Below are 19,080 nucleotides of genomic sequence, written 5' to 3'. Positions count from 1 at the left end.
GGATGTGTACCCTATTAAGGGGGGTTTGAGTGGGGCAGCGAGGAGGTGGACTATGTCATAGTGGATGTAAGGAGGGGCACGGAGTAGGTGGACCCTTTCATAATGGAGGTAAGAGAGGGAAGGGAGGATGTGGACCCAGTTATGGGAGGTCAAAGGGGGACAGGGAGGAGTTGGACCCTGTTATGGAGGGTTAGAGGGGGGCAGGGAGGGGGTGGACCCTGCTATGGGGGGTAAGAGGGGGGCAGCGAGGAGGTGTATCCTGTTACGGGGGGGTCAGAAGATGGCAGCGAGGAGGTGTACTCTGTCATAGTGGAGGTAAGTAGGGGCACGGAGGAGGTGGACCCTGTTATAGTGGGGGTAAGAGGTGGCACGGAGGAGGTGGACCCTGTCACTGTGGAGGTAAGAGGGGGCACGGATTAGGTGGACCCTGTTCAGGGGGGATAGAGGGGGGCAGCGAGGAGGTGGAGTATGTCATAGTGGAGGTAAGAAGGGGCACGGAGAAGGTGGACCCTGTCATAATGGAGGTAAGAGAGGGAAGGGATGAGGTGGACCCTGTTATGGTAGGTCAGAGGGGGGCAGGAAGGATGTAGACCCTGTTATGGGGGGTCAGAGGGGTGCAGCGAGGAGGTGGACCCTGTCATTGTGGAAGTAAGAGGGGGAAGGGAGGAGGTGGACCCTGTTATGCGAGGTCAGAGGGGGGCCGGGAGGAGGTAGACCCTGTTATGGGGGGTCAGAGGGGGGCAGGGAGGGGGTGGACCCTGTTATGGGGGGTCAGAGGGGGGCAAAGAGGAGGTGAACCCTGTCACTGTGCAGGTAAGAGGGGGCACTGAGGAGGTGGACCCTGTCATTGTGGAGGTAAGAGGGTGCACGCAGGTGGTGAACCCTGTCATTGTGGAGGTAAGAGGGGGCAGGGAGGAGGTGGACCCAGTCAGTTTGTAGGTAACAGGGGGCAGGGAGGAGGTGGACCCAGTCATTGTGGAGGGAAGAGGGGGCTTGTAAGAGGTGGACCCTGTCATTGTGGAGGTAAGAGGAGGGCAGGGAGGAGGTGGATACTGTAACTGTGGAGGTAAGAGGGGGCAGGGAGTAAGTGGATCCTCTCACTGTGGAGGTAAGAGAGGAGGTGGACCCTGGTATGGGGGTTCCGAGGGGGGCTGCGAGGAGGTGGACCCTGTTATGGGGGGTCAGAGGGGGGCAGCGAGGAGGTGGAGTGTGTCATAGTGGAGGTAAGAAGGGGTAAGGAGGAGGTGGACCCTGTAATAATGGAGGTAAGAGGGGGAAGGGAGGAGGTGGACCCTGTTATGGGAGGTCAGAGGAGGGCCGGGAGGAGGTAGACCCTGTCTTGTGGGGGTCAGGGGCCACGGATAAGCTAAGAAGGTGGTGATCGTCCTGGGGAGGGTGGCCGATTAAGGGGTGTGGGAAGGACCGCCTAATCTGAGCTATAGTTCCCCTTTTGTTCCTAACTCACGTTGTGTCCAGGAGGTGACTTTCTACCCCTGTGTCCATTGTCCTCACATGGAAACGTGAGAGTACGTCACCTGTTTCTTTCCGGGCGACGTCAGGCTCCACCCCGCACACTCTCTAGAGCGGCTGGTCCCACAGGCTCTGTGTGCGGCGCTGAGGACTTCATGGCACAGACTGTGGTGATCCGCATCCTGGGTTCACCGTCCAGCTGGAGAAACGTCTGTCACACCATCACCTGTGTGATTGATAATTTTCCCAACGAAGATGCCTTGGATGCCTTAAATAAATAAAAAATGAAGTGTTGATATCTTTTTCAATATAGCTGCTTTCATTTGTAATCTTGTGTATTTTCTGTATTAAAAAGCATTATTCTTAGAAGAGATTTCCTAGACACACAAAAATGGTAAAGACTGCATGATTTTCAGTCAATGATCAAATGGGAGCCTCTAGGAGCGGGGGCAGATTAGAGAGATAACCTGAGTCCTCAATGCTCCAGTGGGAGTAGATGGGCTGCTGAATGTGAGTTTTAAAAATCTGTTTAAAATGCATCCCTTAGATGATACGAAAGCAAGGAATCTGCAGAATCCCAAAATGAAGCGAAAGCAGACTTTGCCTGGAGGATTCTGCAGAATCCTGTAGAGCCTGTGCTTCTCCGAAGGCTGCCTGGCATCAGAATAGGAGACAAAGCCCGGGTCAGATGCCCCCTATCAGACTGAGCCCCCAAAAGGCTCCACCTTGATGAGGGGAAGTGACAAATTAACCCATCACAGTGCCAAGGGCACTTAGGATGCTATGGGTGGGAGTGGATGGGTGGGTGGGGAGAGGGCACCAGGAGAACAGGGACCACGAGGGATCCCTGTTTGGTAGACGCCCACCCCCCAGCCCTGGCCCCTGAACTTTAGGCCACTAGCAACAAGAAATCCAAGTGCTGGCTGGAAGAATCCAACTTAACTCAGGCTTAACATTGCGTGCAGCAACGAACACCCAACACAGCCAAAAATAAAAATAAATAAATAAATTTAAAAAAAACAAAAAACAGCTCCAAGGAAAATGAGTACATCATGGTTAGAAATTACATGACATCAAGGAGGCGAGACACCATGAGTGAGAAGCAACGGGTGGCAGCTAGAAATAGAGCCGCAACGACTTCAGATGGTGGAAATAAAGTTTAATACCTTTAAGGAAATGAAAGGGAAACTTGAAAATCTGAACAGATAACAAGACAGAACTAAGCACATTTGAAAAAGGGAAAATAGTGACATTTATACACCTGAATAAAGTTCAAGAAATAATAGGCTGGGGAAGAAGGAACATTCAAAGAAATAGAATTTTCCAAAGTTGTTGAAAGACACCAACCCTCAGATTAAGAAGCCCAAAAAACCCCAAGCAGTATAAATATATAGACACAGATATAAGTAACAAAGGTGGGTCTGTTATAAAAGACAGCTGGAGAGGACGGTGTCCCCTCCCCACAGGAAAGACAGGTTATAATGAAAGCCTTCACATCAACAGTGGAAACCACAAGGCTATATGATAGTATCTTCAAAGTGCTGATTAACTCAAGCAAGAATTCTATAGCGAGTAAAACAAGGGAAAGTGTGAAACTTGGGCGTTTACCATCAAAGGACCCTCACTAAATGGATTCTGGAGGATGGAGTTAAAGCCAAAGGAAAATGAGCTCAGATGTGTGGCCTGACTCTGAAGGAGAAATAGTGAACCAAGCGGCTTTGTGACACCTAATCAAACCAGCAACTATAAATGAAACAACGGTAACTTATGGGGAAATAAAGCAGACTCGATTTAAAATGCCAAGTTACTGTAGGTTATAAATTGGGAGGGGAGGTTGCAGAATAAAGTATTTTGGGGTCCTTGTATTGTCCAGGACAAGACTATGGCTATTGATTACTGGTAACTTGTTAAATATGGATTAAATGGGCAAACACTAATAGAACAGACCCAGTGTAACCTTCAAAAGAAGTGAAGGGAAAAGAATAAGTGAAGGAAAACAAACAGTCCAAATGAAGGCAAGAGAAGAGGAAAAGGGGGAGAGGAACACGTAAAATGGGGCAAGTCAAAATTCAAAATGTGATGTTAGAGATAAAACCAAATCACAAAGCACTTCCCTGGAGGTCCAGTGGTTGAGACTTTGCCTTCCAATGCAGTGGGTGCAGGTTCAATCCCTGGCCAGGAAACTAAGATCCCGCATGGGATCTTTTGGCATGGCCAAAAAACCAAAACATAAAACATAAGCAATATTGTAGCAAATTCCATAAACACTTTAAAAATGGTCCACATCAAAAAAAAAATCTCAAAAAAAAAAGAAACCAAATCATAAATCTCAATACACGTAAGTGGACTAAATTCTCCTGTTCAGACCTTAAGAGTTATACCCTATTTTAAAAACAAAACAAATTTCAGCTATGTACTCTTTGCAAAAAACACACCTAAAGCACGCAGAAAGATAAAAGGCCCAACTATGGAAAAGACAGACCAGGCAATTAGTAACCAGCAGGAGGCAAACTATAGTCATATTAATAGCAAAGGAGAATTCAGGCAAAAAGCATCATTAGAAATAAGGAAATTTGCTGCAGAACAATAAGGGATTCCATTCACTGGGAAAATGTATCGATTCTAGATGTGTGTCCCATGGGAATTTGTGTATAGCCTCATGCGAAGCCAGACTGACAGAATTAGAGGAAAAACTTGTCCAATCCATTGTCATAGTAGATTTTAACACACTTATCAGTAATCGGTAGATCAAATGAACCAAGAAAATTAGTAAGAAAATAGAAGATGTGAACAGTGTCACCATCGGGCTTGAGCTAATGCACTTGACTGCATCTGATGTCTGGAAAAGACACATTCCTTTCAGGCACACATGAACACGTGCTGGTTTGGCACACGCTCAGATGTAAAGCTGACCTTGGTATACTTCAAAGAATTATGATCAGACTACATTTTTTAAAAACCGCAATGCAATTAAGTTAGAAAACAAAGCCAATAAGATCATTAGAAAAATTCATTCACTTGGAAATTTCATAACACTTGTAATCGGCTCGAGGGTCAAAGGAGAAATTATCATTGAAATTAGACAAATTCATCATCTCACTTTTCACATCAAACTCATGGGATGCAATTCTTGAAAGGAAACTTAGAATAGCAAGAATTGGCCTTTGAAAAAAATAAGGCTCAAAATTGAGCTAAGATCTAACAGAAATCAAAGACCCACAGGTGCAGAAGGAAGGAAATTAAGAGAACAGAAATTTGTGAAATAGAGAAGCACATCAACAAGGCAAAAACTACATGTTTGAAAAGACAAGATTCATTTTGTTTAAAGGCACAAATGAAATGGAGTGAAAAACACCATAACCACAGACGTTACTGAGAAAAAAAGATAAGATCCTGAGACCAACTCTCAACACCCTTCAAATTTTCATATAATTGATGACTACTGAGAAAGATAGAATTTAGCAAAACAGATTCAAGGAGAGAAACGAAGCCAGAATAATCCTTTACCTGTAAAAGAAATGCATGCAATGGTCAAAATTTTTACCATGAAGAAAACACCACATGCAAATGGCTTTATCAGAATGCTCCCAAACATTCAGGAAACAGATAATTCCATTCTTACGTGAAGAAATAATAAACAATTCATTTTAAGAAACCAGCATAAGCCGGACAACCAAACTGACAAAAACGGAACGGGAAAGAAAACTACAGCCCAATCTTCCTCATGGACACGGATGCAAAAATTCTCAACAAATATCATCCAACCAGATCCAACACTGAAAAAAAAAATCATGATCAAGTTAGTTTTTATTCCAGGAATGAGACTGATTAATATGAAAATGTATTACTAGAACTGTTGTTAATTAACAGATTTAAAAGGATATGTTATCTCAACAGACAAAGAAACTAGAATTCAGCATCCATATATGACATTTAAAGTTTTTCTTAGCATATTTTTCAAAGAATAGTAATTTCCTTAACTTGACAAAAGACGTCGACCAAGAACACCCAGCAAACATACTTTATGGAGAAGCACGGCAACATTTAAGGTGAGGAATAGAGTGAAGACGTCCTTTCCATCACGCCCACCCCACCTCCCCCTCAACGCTGCACTGGGGTTTGCGGCTGCCCCAGAGGAGTGAAGAAAAAGAAACGAAAGTTTTCATGGAACCCTGTTACCCAAGCTCTCACTGCTCGCCACAGGACAGGCCAATAATCAGGAGACGAGTTGCTGGGCAAAGAATAACGACTTCCTTCGGAGAGCCCCCAAACCCAGAAGACGGTGGGCTCGTGCCCCCAGGAGCCGTCTTGCCTGCGGCAGCAGTCGGGCTCCTTTTATACTACAAGGGGCGGGACTAAAGCCAAGCACTTCCTGGTTCCCGTCAGCCTCCGGAGGGGAGGTGTTCATTTCTCCCTCCTGCAGTCATTCACAGGTGGGCCTGCTCAGGAGGTTTCTTGGGAGCTAAACACACAGGTGTTTGAGCTGAATGCTCATTTACCTTCATCTCTCGGAGGCAAGGGTCCGAGATGGGCCATTGTGTGGAATTTAAGCTTATCGGCTTAAATTAACTTGTAAGAGAATACAAAATGTTCTTCCCTATTACAACTCTACGTTATATCAAAATGTAGAGTAGTACAACTGATGTGGAAAACATGTGTGGTGATTCCCCGAAAAATTAAACAGAGTTACCATATGATCTAATAATTCCACTTCTGGGTATATCCCCCAAAGAACTGAACGTGGGGACATGAAGAGATGTTTACAGACCCGTGTCCACAGCATTACTCACAACAGCCAGGAGGTGGAGGCAACCCAGTGTCCGCTGATGGATGATGGATAAACAAAACGTGGGCTACACACAAAATAGAATATTATTCAGCCTTAAAAAGGGAGGAACTTCTGACACCTGCTATAACATGGATGAACCTTGAGGACATTATGCTCAGTGACATAAGCCAGTCACCAAAGGACAAATACTGTGTGTCTGATTCCACTCATATGAGATCCCCAGAGGAGTCAAATTCACCGAGACAGGAAGTGGATGGTGCGTACCAGGGGCTGGGGGAGGGGATGGGGAGTGAGTGTTTAATGGAGACAGAGTTTCAGTTTGGGGAAGATGAAATGATTCTGGACGTAGACGGTGGGACGGTTGTACAACAAGGTGAATGTACTTAATGCCACTGAACTATACATCTAAAACTGCTTAAAATGATGGATTTTATGTTGTGTACATTTTACCACAAAGTTTTAAAAGTTGTAAGGATTCCAAAGGATTGTCCACAAACACTGGTCTCCTGATGCTGGTAGGAACTTCCCACCAAACCCAGGGGTTTATCATCTGCAGCTTGTGAATGAGGATGTGTTTCAGAGACTATATGCAAAATCACCTATCATTTTTCTGAGAAAGCTTCCATCAGGCTGTCAGAGGGTCTGTGACCCACACGAGTTCAAGAGCCATTCTGAGGGCCCCTCCCCTCTGCAGGTGTCACCTCCCCACTTTCCTCCCCTCCCTCTACCCACCCCCAGGACACTTTTCTCTTTCATTCACTCAGATTGTTTAAACATGATGCAATGTATACTCGTAAATCTTTCTTGAACTCATTAGACAAGGTTTAATTTTTTTAAGACAAGTGAGGCTGTGGAATCAACCAAACTTCCGTGTTTTTTCTATTACCCTTTTTTTCCTGCCTGACAATATTAAACAGGTCCACCTCTGGCTCGGGATGTGGAACAGCAAATTTGCAAACCCATGTGGATGCTTCATCCCCCAAACCGTGTTCTGTGACCTTAAATTAATTTCCAGCTAAATTTTCTTGCTTTTTTATTCTTAATTTGGCATTTAGTGTGGACTGAATTCGAATACATTGAAGACCCCTGCTCGGTCCCATGGTCTGGGGTGGTGGGAACTCTTGGAGAGGTAACACTTCAGATAGCAGAGGGGAGGTGCCTCTGAGAAGTTGCTTCAACCTCAGAAACATGCAGGGAAGGAAAACTCTCGCCAGCTCAAGTTTCATCCAAGTGAACTCTGAGATGTGTTAACAAAATGTTTTTATTTCTATTTTTAAATGAAATGCACTGTTAGGTACTTGCATGAAACCTCGGAAGGCATTTACGTTCTTTGCTTTAACTCTTCCTTTGTGGCCACAGAAAGCGGGTAGGAAGGATGAACCGAGAACAGGCGCAGCAGACACAGCCCGGGCATCGTGCGGAGCCTGCGGCCCCGAGCCCGCCTGAGCGACGGTCAGTAGTCGTCATAGTTGATGCTGGCTCCGTGCCTGAAGCCCTAGGGGCTCCAGGGACCGATCGCAGCATCCTCATCGTGGTGGCGCTGGTGGTAATCGTAGCAGTCGTGCCCATTCCGACCTCTGTTTAGCCAATAGGTGATGGCATCCTCAAATTTCTGCAGGAAAAGAGGATGAGAGGGGATGAACGTAAGGACACCGTTTCCCAGAGAACATCTTACTGACGCTGTTTCTCTGGGATCTTTCTTCAACGAGGAACAACCCCTCCTAAGAATAACTCCTGCCACAAGGACCTACTGTACAGCACAGGGAGAAATTATATTCCCTATCTTGTAATAACTTATAAGGGAGAAGAATCTGAAAAAGAATATATGTATAACCGAATCACTTTGCTGTATACCTGAAACTAACATAACATTGTAAATCAACTCTACTTCAATAGAAAACAATAAATCATCGTTTTTTAAAAAGACCAACTCCTGGCTACAGCATCCCTGGGCCAGAGGTCAATACTAACCAGCTGGAGAACGCTGCTGAAAGCTTTCTCCCCCAAAGGAGTACACACCCCTACCCGTGAACACGTCTGTCTGTGAGTTCTAAATATACCCCAGACTTCAACAGTTTTCTCTTTTTCAGTCAAGAAAATGGACCCCTGCCCAATACAGTAACAGCTGGGCCTGTCCCCAGGCGCTGGGCATCTGATGTGGCAGACGCTGACCCCCTCCCCGTCCCGCCCGGGCTTCGTGAACGTGGTGCATGAAACCACTTTGCAGCCTCGGGGCAGGGAATTTGGACACGTCTGGCGGTGACACTCTCACACCTGTCGTGTTGCTCAGACAGGCCCGGATGCAGTGATTCAGGCCACAAACGCTTACTACGTGGGCACGATTCAACCCTCATCCCCGTCTACTCACTCGGCCTGGGGCTCCAGACTCCTCTGACCCTCCCCCAGTCCCTGCCTTGAAAAGGAAACAGCTTGCTTGTCTCACAATACTGCAGTTTTTCCCATAGTGAAGTAGTCTCGTTCCTTGGTTTTTCTCATTTTATAATCTTGTTTGAGGTTTTGGCTTAACATATTTTTTTTCCAAACAATTTGTAAAATATTTTATGAATACAGAAATAATGCAGACACATTTAACAAATGTGTATGTGAGAGGGAGACAAAGAAAAAGGGAGAGATTTCCATTGCCGAAGGCAACCACTACTGACATTTGGATGCATTTCCTTCTAGTCTCTTCTATGCATCATATTTAGTTATTATACCCTTACTTGATCCCCATTTTTATTCTGGTTTTGTCACCAGTCATTATTTTAGCCATTTCCCCATGTCAAACTCTTAACACCCATTTTCTTGAACTGCAAATACAGATAATCAAGGAAATGCAAATTACTAAACTATGATATGGCATTTTATCAAAGAAGTAAATTTATTTGTTTTAAAAATTTTTCAGTGGCAATACCAGATGCTGCTGAAGATCTGAGAATAGTGGGGCTCTCACGCATGACTTATGGGAAGATGAAATTTGCTGGTACTTAACGACCGTGACGTGTGATTCTATCTTTTGGCCCAGTAACTCCACTGGACAAAATGATACTAAGTAAGGAGAAAACTACACAGGAAGATGCAAATAACAGTACCTGCCTTTTGGGTTGTTGTGAATGTTAGGTAATTCATATAAGTATGAGACCCGTGCCTGGCACAGTTTGGCTCTAGGTGCTTAGTGATTTGCACAGCAAGAAAATTATATTTGAGTAGCAAAAAGATAATTAGGGAACAACTGGTATAGCCAACGGTTAGGACTGGGAAGGAAATTATACAGCTACAGGATTGCATGCTATGCAGCCATTAAAAAGGATGTTTCTGAAGAGTTTACTTTTGTTCGCCTCTTGCAGTATTTTGTATACACCCTCCATTCACAATATGAGCCATGAGCCCGTTTGGAAAAACCCTTCCAGTTCCCCCCTGGAAGATGCCACCCTCCGTCCACTCCCTGGCTGGGGCAGTGAGCTGTGCTCTCCACATCAGGCCTCACTCAGCACAGCCCTGCCCATCACCCTGCAGACTCGCTCCGGGCCAGTGGAATCTCACACCTTAACTCCGCCGCTGGCTGACCTGTACCTGGTCCCCGGCTGGGAGTCGGGGATGATAAGCAGTCTTTTTCCTTCATTTGGTGAATATGTCCATTCATGCTACCTGGACACATGAACCGAACCGTACTTCCTGCAAATGCATTGACAAATTTTCCCAGGAGCATCTGCAAAGACCCGTCTCTCTTTAAAAGACGCTTTGCATCTCTTTCCAATATCCTCATGGGTCTTTGCATCGATCTTGCTGTTTCTGACATTTTTTGGGAGGCAAAGTTGAAAATGTTTTGGGAGGGGGTGAGTTATTTTTAAAGACACCCAGGCAAAACGGACCAGATACATTAAAAGAGTCCCTAAGAACACCAGACTATCGATGAATTTAAGTCCCAGCCATTTTGGGCGGGGAAGTCTCTGGATCTCTGTTTCCAAAACCTGATGGGAGAGATTCCCATCTGGGCACACTGGGATGGAAAATTCTAGCTAATACTCTTACCTGGTCATATTGGCGGTAAGAGGGGGCAGGGAGGAGGTGGACCGTGTCATCATGGAGGTAACAGGGGGCAGAGAGGCGGTTGACCGCGTCATAATGGAGGTAAGAGGGGGCAGGGAGGACGTGGACCCTGTCACTGTAGAGGTAAGAGGGGGCATGTAGGAGGTGGACCCTGTCACTGTGGAGGTAAGAGGGGGCACGGAGGAGGTGGACCCTGTCACTGTGGAGGTAAGAGGGGGCACGGAGGAGGTGGACCCTCTCACTGTGGAGGTAAGAGGGGGCAGGGAGGAGGTGGACCCTGTCACTGTGGAGGTAAGAGGGGGCAGGGAGGAGGTGGACCCTGTCACTGTGGAGGTAAGAAGGGGCACGGAGGAGGTGGACCCTGTCACTGTGGAGGTAAGAGGGGGCAGGGAGGAGGTGGACCCTGTCACTCTGGAGGTAAGAGGGGCTACGGAGGAGGTGGACCCTGTCTCTGTGGAGGTAAGAGGGGGCTCGGAGGAGGTGGGCCCTGTCACTGTGGAGGTAAGAGGGGGCACGGAGGAGGTGGACCCTGTCATTGTGGAGGTAAGAGGGGGCATGGAGGAGGTGAACCCAGTCATTTTGTAGGTAAGAGGGGGCAGGGAGGAGGTGGACCCAGTCATTGTGGAGGTAAGAGGGTGGCAGGGAGGAGGTGGACACTGTCATAGTGGAGGTAAGAGGGGGCATGGAGGAGGTGAACCCAGTCATTTTGTAGGTAAGAGGGGGCAGGGAGGAGGTGGACCCAGTCATCGTGGAGGGAAGAGGGGGCATGGAGGAGGAGGACACTGTGATTGTGGAAGTAAGATGGGGCAGGGACGAGGTGGACCCAGTCATTGTGGAGGTAAGAGGAGGGCAGGGAGGAGGTGGACCCAGTCATTGTGGAGGTAAGAGGGGCAGGGAGGAGGTGGACCCAGTCATTGTGGAGGTAATAGGGGGGCAGGGAGGAGGTGGACACTGTCATAGTGGAGGTTAGAAGGAGCACGGCGTAGGTGGACCCTGTCATAATGGAGGTAAGAGGGGGAAGGGAGTAGGTGGACCCTGTTATTGCAGTTCAGAAAAGGGCAGGGAAGAGGTAGACCCGGTTATGGTGGGTCAGAGGGGGGCAAGGAGGGGGTGGACACTGTTATAGGGGGTCAGAGGGGGGCAAAGAGGAGGTGGACCCTGTCATTGTGGAAGTAAGAGGGGGAAGGGAGGAGGTGGACCCTGTTATAGGGGGTCAGAGGGGGGCAAAGAGGAGGTGGACCCTGTCATTGTGGAGGTAAGAGGGGGCACGGAGTCGATGGACCCTGTTACTGTGGAAGTAAGAGGCGGCACGGAGGAGGTGGACCCTTTCACTATGGAGGTAAGACCGGGCACGGAGGAGGTGGACCCTGACACTGTGGAGGTAAGAGGGGGCAAGGAGGAGGTGGACCCTTTCATTGTGGAGGTAAGAGGGGGCAGGGAGGAGGTGGACCCAGTCATTTTTTAGGGAAGAGGGGGCAGGGAGGAGGTGGACCCAGTGATTGTGGAGGGAAGAGGGGGCTTGGAGGAGGTGGACCCTGTCATTGTGGAGGTAAGAGGGGGGCAGGGAGGAGGTGGACCCTGTCATTGTGGAGGTAAGAGGGGGCACGGAGGAGGTGGACTCTGTCATTGTGGAGGTAAGAGGGGGAAGAGAGGAGGTGGACTCTGTCATGGGGGGTCAGAGGGGGGCAGGGAGGAGGTGGACCCTGTCATTGTGGAGGTAAGAGGGCACACAGAGGAGGTGGACCCTGTCATTGTAGAGGTAAGAGGGGGCAGCGAGGAGGTGGACCCTGTGATTGTGGAGGTAAGAGGGGGAAGGGAGGAATTGGACCCTGTTATGGGGGGTCAGAGGGGGGCAGCGAGGAGATGGACCCTGTTATGTGCAGTGAGAGGGGGGCAGCGAGGAGGTGTACCCTGTTACGGGGGGTGAGAGGGGGGCAGCGAGGAGGTGGACTCTGTCATAGTGGAGGTAAGAAGGGGCACGGAGGAGGTGGACCCTGTCATAATGGAGTTAAGAGGGGGAAGGGAGGAGGTGGACCCTGTTATGGAAGGTAAGCGGAGGGCAGGGAGGAGGTAGACTCTGTTATGGGAAGTCAGAGGGGGGCAGGGAGGGCGTGGACCCTGTTATGGGGGATCAGAGGTGGGCAGCGAGGAGTTGGACCATGTCATTGTGGAGGTAAGAGGGGGAAGGGAGGAGGTGGACCCTGTTATGGGGGGTCAGAGGGGGGCAGCGAGGAGGTGGACCCTGTTATGGGGGGTCAGAGGCGGGCAGCGAGGAGGTGGATTCTGTCATAGTGCAGGTAAAAAGGGGCACGGAGAAGGTGGACCCTGTTATAGTGGAGGTAAGAGGCGGCACGGAGGAGGTGGACCCTGTCAGTGTGGAGGTAAGAGGGGGCACAGAGTGGGTGGACCCTCTTTTGGGGGGTCAGAGAGTGGCAGCGAGGATGTGTACCCTATTAAGGGGGGTTTGAGTGCGGCAGCGAGGAGGTGGACTATGTCATAGTGGATATAAGAAGGGGCACGGAGTAGGTGGACCCTTTCATAATGGAGGTAAGAGAGGGAAGGGAGGATGTGGACCCAGTTATGTGAGGTCAAAGGGAGGCAGCGAGGAGGTGGACCCTGTCAATGTGGATGTAAGAGTGGGCAAGGAGGAGGTGGACCCTGTCACTGTGGAGGTAAGAGGGTGCACGGAGGAGGTGGACCCTGACACTGTGGAGGTAAGAGGGGGCACGGAGGAGGTGGACCCTCTCATTCTGGAGGTAAGAGGGGGTATGGAGGAGGTGAACCCAGTCATTTTGTAGGTAAGAGGGGGCAGGGAGAAGGTGGACACAGTCGTTGTGGAGGGAAGAGGGGGCATGGAGGAGGAGGACACTGTGATTGTGGAGGTAAGATGGGGCAGGGACGAGGTGGACCCTGTCATTGTGGAGGTAAGAGGGGGAAGGGAGGAGGTGGACCCTGTTATTGGAGTTCAGAGAAGGGCAGGGAAGAGGTAGACCATATTATGGGGGGTCAGAGGGGGACAAGGAGGGGGTGGACCCTGGTATGGGGGGTCAGAGGGGGGCAGCGAGGAGGTGGACACTGTCATAATGTAGGTAAGAGAGGGAAGGGAGGAGGTGGACCCTGTTATGGAAGGTAAGCGGAGGGCAGGGAGGAGGTAGACTCTGTTATGGGAAGTCAGAGGGGGGCAGGGAGGGCGTGGACCCTGTTATGGGGGATCAGAGGCGGGCAGCGAGGAGGTGGACCCTGTCATTGTGGAGGTAAGAGGGGGAAGGGAGGAGGTGGACCCTGTTATGGGGGTCAGAGGGGGGCAGCGAGGAGGTGGACCCTGTTATGGGGGGTCAGAGGCGGGCAGCGAGGACGTGGATTCTGTCATAGTGGAGGTAAAAAGGGGCACGGAGAAGGTGGACCCTGTTATAGTGGAGGTAAGAGGCGGCACGGAGGAGGTGGACCCTGTCACTGTGGAGGTAATAGGGAGCACGGAGGAGGTGGACCCTGTCATAATGGAGGTAAGAGAGGGAAGGGAGGTGGTGGACCCTGTTATGGGGGGACAGAGGGTGGCAGCGAGGAGGTGGACCCTGTGATTGTCGAGGTATGAAGGGGCATGGAGGAGGTGGACCCTGTCACTGTGGAGGTAAGAGGGGGCACCGAGGAGTTGGACCCTGTCACTGTGGAGGTAGGAGGGGGCATGGAGGAGGTGGACCCTGTCACTGTGGAGGCAAGAGGCGGCACGGTGGAGGTGGACCCTATCACTGTGGAGGTAAGAGAGGGCAGGGAGGAGGTGGACCCTGTCACTGTGGAGGTAAGAGGGTGCACGGAGGAGGTGGACCCTGACACTGTGGAGGTAAGAGGGGGCACGGAGTAGGTGGACCCTGTCATTGTGGAGGTAAGAGGGGGGCAGGGAGGAGGTGGACTCTGTCACTGTGGAGGTAAGAGGGGGCATGGAGGAGGTGGACCCTGTCATTTTGTAGGTAAGAGGGGGCAGGGAGGAGGTGGACCCGGTTATGGGGGGGTCAGAGGGGGGCAGGGGGGAGATGGACCCGGTTATGGGGGGGTCAGAGGGGGGCAGCGAGGAGGTGGACCCTGTCATTGTGGAGGTAAGAGGGGGCACCGAGGAGTTGGACCCTGTCACTGTGGAGGTAAGATGGGGCACGGAGGAGGTGGACCCTGTCACTGTGGAGGTAAGAGGGGGCACGGAGGAGGTGGACCCTGTCACTGTGGAGTTAAGAGGGGGGAAGGAGGATTTGGACCCTGTCACTGTGGAGGTAAGAGGGGGCACAGAGGAGGTGGACCCTGTCACTGTGTAGCCAAGAGGGGGCACGGAGGAGGTGGACCCTGTCACTGTTGAGGAAAGAGGGGGCACGGAGTATGTGGACCCTGTCACTGTGGAGGTAAGGGGGGCACGGGTAGGTGGACCCTTTCACTGTGGAGATAAGAGGGGGCACGGAGGAGGTTGACCCTGTCACTGTGGAGGTAAGAGGGGGCAGGGAGGAGGTGGACCCTGTCATTGTGGAGGTAAGACTGAGGCAGGGAGGAGGTGGACCCTGTTATTGTGGAGGTAAGAGGGTGGCAGGGAGGAGGTGGACCCTGTCATAGTGGAGGTAAGAAGGGGCACGGAGGAGGTGGACCCTGTAATAATGGAGGTAAGAGGGGGAAGGGAGGAGGTGTACCCTGTTACGGGGGGTCAGAGGGGGGCAGCGAGGAGGTGGACTCTGTCATAGTGGAGGTAAGAGGGGGCAGGGAGGAGGTGTACCGTGTCATAGTGGAGGGAAGAGGGGGCAGGCAGGAGGTGGACCCTGTTATAGGGGGTCAGAGGGGGGCAAAGAGGAGGTGGACCCTGTCATTGTGGAAGTAAGAGGGGGAAGGGAGGAGGTGGACCCTGTTATAGGGGGTCAGAGGGGGGCAGCGAGGAGGTGGACTCTGTCATAGTGGAGGTAAGAAGGGGCACGGAGGAGGTGGACCCTGTAATAATGGAGGTAAGAGGGGGAAGGGAGGAGGTGTACCCTGTTACGGGGGGTCAGAGGGGGGCAGCGAGGAGGTGGACTCTGTCATAGTGGAGGTAAGAGGGGGCAGGGAGGAGGTGTACCGTGTCATAGTGGAGGGAAGAGGGGGCAGGCAGGACGTGGACCCTGTTATAGGGGGTCAGAGGGGGGCAAAGAGGAGGTGGACCCTGTCATTGTGGAAGTAAGAGGGGGAAGGGAGGAGGTGGACCCTGTTATAGGGGGTCAGAGGGGGGCAAAGAGGAGGTGGACCCTGTCATTGTGGAGGTAAGAGGGGGCACGGAGTCGATGGACCCTGTAACTGTGGAAGTAAGAGGCGGCACGGAGGAGGTGGACCCTTTCACTATGGAGGTAAGACCGGGCACGGAGGAGGTGGACCCTGACACTGTGGAGGTAAGAGGGGGCAAGGAGGAGGTGGACCCTTTCATTGTGGAGGTAAGAGGGGGCAGGGAGGAGGTGGACCCAGTCATTTTGTAGGTAAGAGGGGGCAGGGAGGAGGTGGACCCAGTGACTGTGGAGGGAAGAGGGGGCTTGGAGGAGGTGGACCCTGTCATTGTGGAGGTAAGACGGGGGCAGGGAGGAGGTGGACCCTGTCACTGTGGAGGTAAGAGGGGGCACGGAGGAGGTGGACCCTGTGATTGTGGAGGTAAGAGGGGGAAGGGAGGAGGTGGACCCTGTTATCGGGGGTCAGAGGGGGGCAGCGAGGAGGTGGACCCTGTTATGGGGGGTCAGAAGGGGGCAGCGAGGAGGTGGACTCTGTCATAGTGGAGGTAAGAGGGGGCATGGAGGAGGTGGAACCTGTCATTGTAGAGGTAAGAGGGGGCAGCGAGGAGGTGGACCCTGTGATTGTGGAGGTAAGAGGGGGAAGGGAGGAGGTGGACCCTGTTATGGGGGGTCAGAGGGGGGCAGCGAGGAGGTGGACCCTGTTATGGGGGGTCAGAGGGGGGCAGCGAGGGGGTGTACCCTGTTACGGGGGGTCACACGGGGGCAGCGAGGAGGTGGACCCTGTCATAGTGGATGGAAGAAGGGGCACGGAGGGGGTGGACCCTGTCATAATGGGGGTAAGAAGGGGAAGGGAGGATGTGGACCCTGTTATGGGGGTTCAGAGGGGGGCATCGAGGAGGTGGACCTTATCATTGTGGAGGTAAGAGGGGGAAGGGAGGAGGTGGACCCTGTTATGGGGGGTCAGAGGGGGGCAGCGAGGAGGTGGACCCTCTTATGGGGGGTCATAGGGGGGCAAAGAGGAGGTGGACCCTGTCATTGTGGAAGTAAGAGGGGGCACGGAGGAGGTGGACCCTTTCATTGTAGAGGTAAGAGGGGGCAGCGAGGAGGTGAACCCTGTGATTGTGGAGGGAAGAGGGGGAAAGAAGGAGGTGGATCCTGTTATGGGGGGTCAGAGCGGGGCAGCGAGGAGGTGTACCCTGTTAAGGGGGGTTAGAGGGGGGCAGCGAGGAGGTGGACTCTGTCATAGTGGAGGTAAGAAGGGGCACAGAGGAGGTGGACCCTGTCATAATGGAGGTAAGGGAGGGAAGGGAGGAGGTGGACCCAGTTATGGGAGGTCAGAGGGGGGCAGGGAGTAGGTACACCCTATTATGGGGGGTTAGAGGTGGGGAGCGAGGAGGTGGACCTTGTCATTGTGGAAGTAAGAGGGGGAAGGGAGGAGGTGGACCCTGTTATCGGAGGTCAGATGGGGGCAAAGAGGAGGTGGACCCTATCATTGTGGAGGTATGAAGGGGCACGGAGGAGGTGGACTCTGTCATTGTGGAGGTAACAGGGGGCACGGGGGAGGTGGACCCTGTCACTGTGGAGGTAACAGGGGGAACGGAGGAGGTGGACCCTGTCACTGCGGAGGTAAGAGGGGGCATGTAGGAGGTGGGCCCTGTCACTGTGGAGGTAAGAGGGGGCACGTAGGAGGTGGATACTGTCACTGTGGATGTAAGAGGGGGCAGGGAGGAGGTGGACCCTGTTATGGGGGGTCAGAGGGGGGCAGCGAGGAGGTATACCCTGTTACGGGGGGGTCAGAGGGTGGCAGCGAGGAGGTGGACCCTGTCATTGTGGCGGTAAGAAGGGGCACGGAGGAGGTGGACCGTGTCATAATGGAGATAAGAGGGGGAAGGGAGGAGGTGGACCCTGTTATGGGGGGTCAGAGGAGGGCAGGGAGGAGGTAGACCGTGTTATGGGGGGTCAGAGGGGGACAGCGAGGAGGTGGACCCTGTCATTGTGGAGGTAAGAGGGGGAAGGGAGGAGGTGGACCCTGTTATGGGGGGTCAGAGGGGGGCAGCGAGGAGGTGGACCCTATTATCGTGGGTCAGAGGGGGGCAGGGAGGAGGTAGATCCTGTTATAGGGGTCAGAGGAGGGCAGGGAGGAGGTGGACCTTTTTATGAGGGGTCAGAGGGGGGCCGCGAGCAGGTGGACCGTGTCATTATGGAGGTAAGAGAGGGAAGGGAGGAGGTGGACTCTGTTATGGGGGATCAGAGGGGGGCAGTGAGCAGGTGGACCCTGTTATGGGGGGTCAGAGGGGGGCAAAGAGGAGGTGGACCCTGTCATTGTACAGGTAAGAGGTGGCAGAGAGAAGGTGGACCCTGTGATTGTGGAGGTAAGAGGGGGAAGGGAGGTGGTGGACCCTGTTATGGGGGGTCACAGCGGGGCAGCGAGGAGGTGGAACCTGATACTGGGGGTCAGAGGGGGGCAGCGAGGCAGTGGACCCTGTTACGGGGGGTTTGAGGGGGGCAGCGAGGAGGTGGACACTGTCATTGTGGAGGTTAGAGGGGGAAGGGAGGTGGTGGACCCTGTTATGGGGGTCACAGCGGGGCAGCGAGGAGGTGGAACCTGATACTGGGGGTCAGAGGGGGACAGCGAGGCGGTGGACCCTGTTACGGGGGGTTTGAGGGGGGCAGCGAGGAGGTGGACACTGTCATTGTGGAGGTAAGAGGGCGAAGGGAGGAGGTGGACCCTGTTATGGGGGGTCAGTGGGGGGCAGCGAGGAGGTGGACCCTGTTAAGGGGGGTCAGAGGGGGGCAGCGAGGAGGTGGATTCTGTCATAGTGCAGGTAGAAAAGGGCACGGAGAAGGTGGACCCTTTTATAGTGGAGGTAAGAGGCGGCACGGAGGAGGTGGACCCTGTCAGTGTGGAGGTAAGAGGGGGCACGGAGTGGGTGGACCCTCTTATGGGGGGTCAGAGAGTGGCAGCGAGGATGTGTACCCTATTAAGGGGGGTTTGAGTGGGGCAGCGAGGAGGTGGACTATGTCATAGTGGATGTAAGGAGGGGCACGGAGTAGGTGGACCCTTTCATAATGGAGGTAAGAGAGGGAAGGGAGGATGTGGACCCAGTTATGGGAGGTCAAAGGGGGACAGGGAGGAGTTGGACCCTGTTATGGAGGGTTAGAGGGGGGCAGGGAGGGGGTGGACCCTGCTATGGGGGGTAAGAGGGGGGCAGCGAGGAGGTGTATCCTGTTACGGGGGGGTCAGAAGATGGCAGCGAGGAGGTGTACTCTGTCATAGTGGAGGTAAGTAGGGGCACGGAGGAGGTGGACCCTGTTATAGTGGGGGTAAGAGGTGGCACGGAGGAGGTGGACCCTGTCACTGTGGAGGTAAGAGGGGGCACGGATTAGGTGGACCCTGTTCAGGGGGGATAGAGGGGGGCAGCGAGGAGGTGGAGTATGTCATAGTGGAGGTAAGAAGGGGCACGGAGAAGGTGGACCCTGTCATAATGGAGGTAAGAGAGGGAAGGGATGAGGTGGACCCTGTTATGGTAGGTCAGAGGGGGGCAGGAAGGA

At 52.3% G+C, this 19,080-nt stretch overlaps 1 protein-coding gene and 1 long non-coding RNA gene across 9 annotated transcripts in view; one reads left to right on the top strand and one right to left on the bottom strand.

Moving 5' to 3' along the window:
- Positions 1-19,080, top strand: part of BCO2 (beta-carotene oxygenase 2) — a 479,892-nt gene that overhangs the window by 254,304 nt on the left and 206,508 nt on the right. The gene's annotated exons all lie outside the window — the stretch shown is intronic.
- LOC103009086 (uncharacterized) overlaps positions 1-19,080 on the bottom strand; it is a 143,124-nt gene that overhangs the window by 101,297 nt on the left and 22,747 nt on the right. Inside the window, exon 5 of the long non-coding RNA XR_009009269.1 lies at positions 5,565-7,871. This is a non-coding gene — a long non-coding RNA (uncharacterized LOC103009086). The remainder of the gene's footprint in view (positions 1-5,564; positions 7,872-19,080) is intronic.

Source organism: Balaenoptera acutorostrata, chromosome 9 (assembly GCF_949987535.1).
Source record: "Balaenoptera acutorostrata chromosome 9, mBalAcu1.1, whole genome shotgun sequence".
NCBI lineage: Eukaryota > Metazoa > Chordata > Mammalia > Artiodactyla > Balaenopteridae > Balaenoptera > Balaenoptera acutorostrata.
The sequence above is the reverse complement of the archived record's forward strand: the minus strand, read 5'-3'. Positions and strand labels throughout refer to the sequence as shown.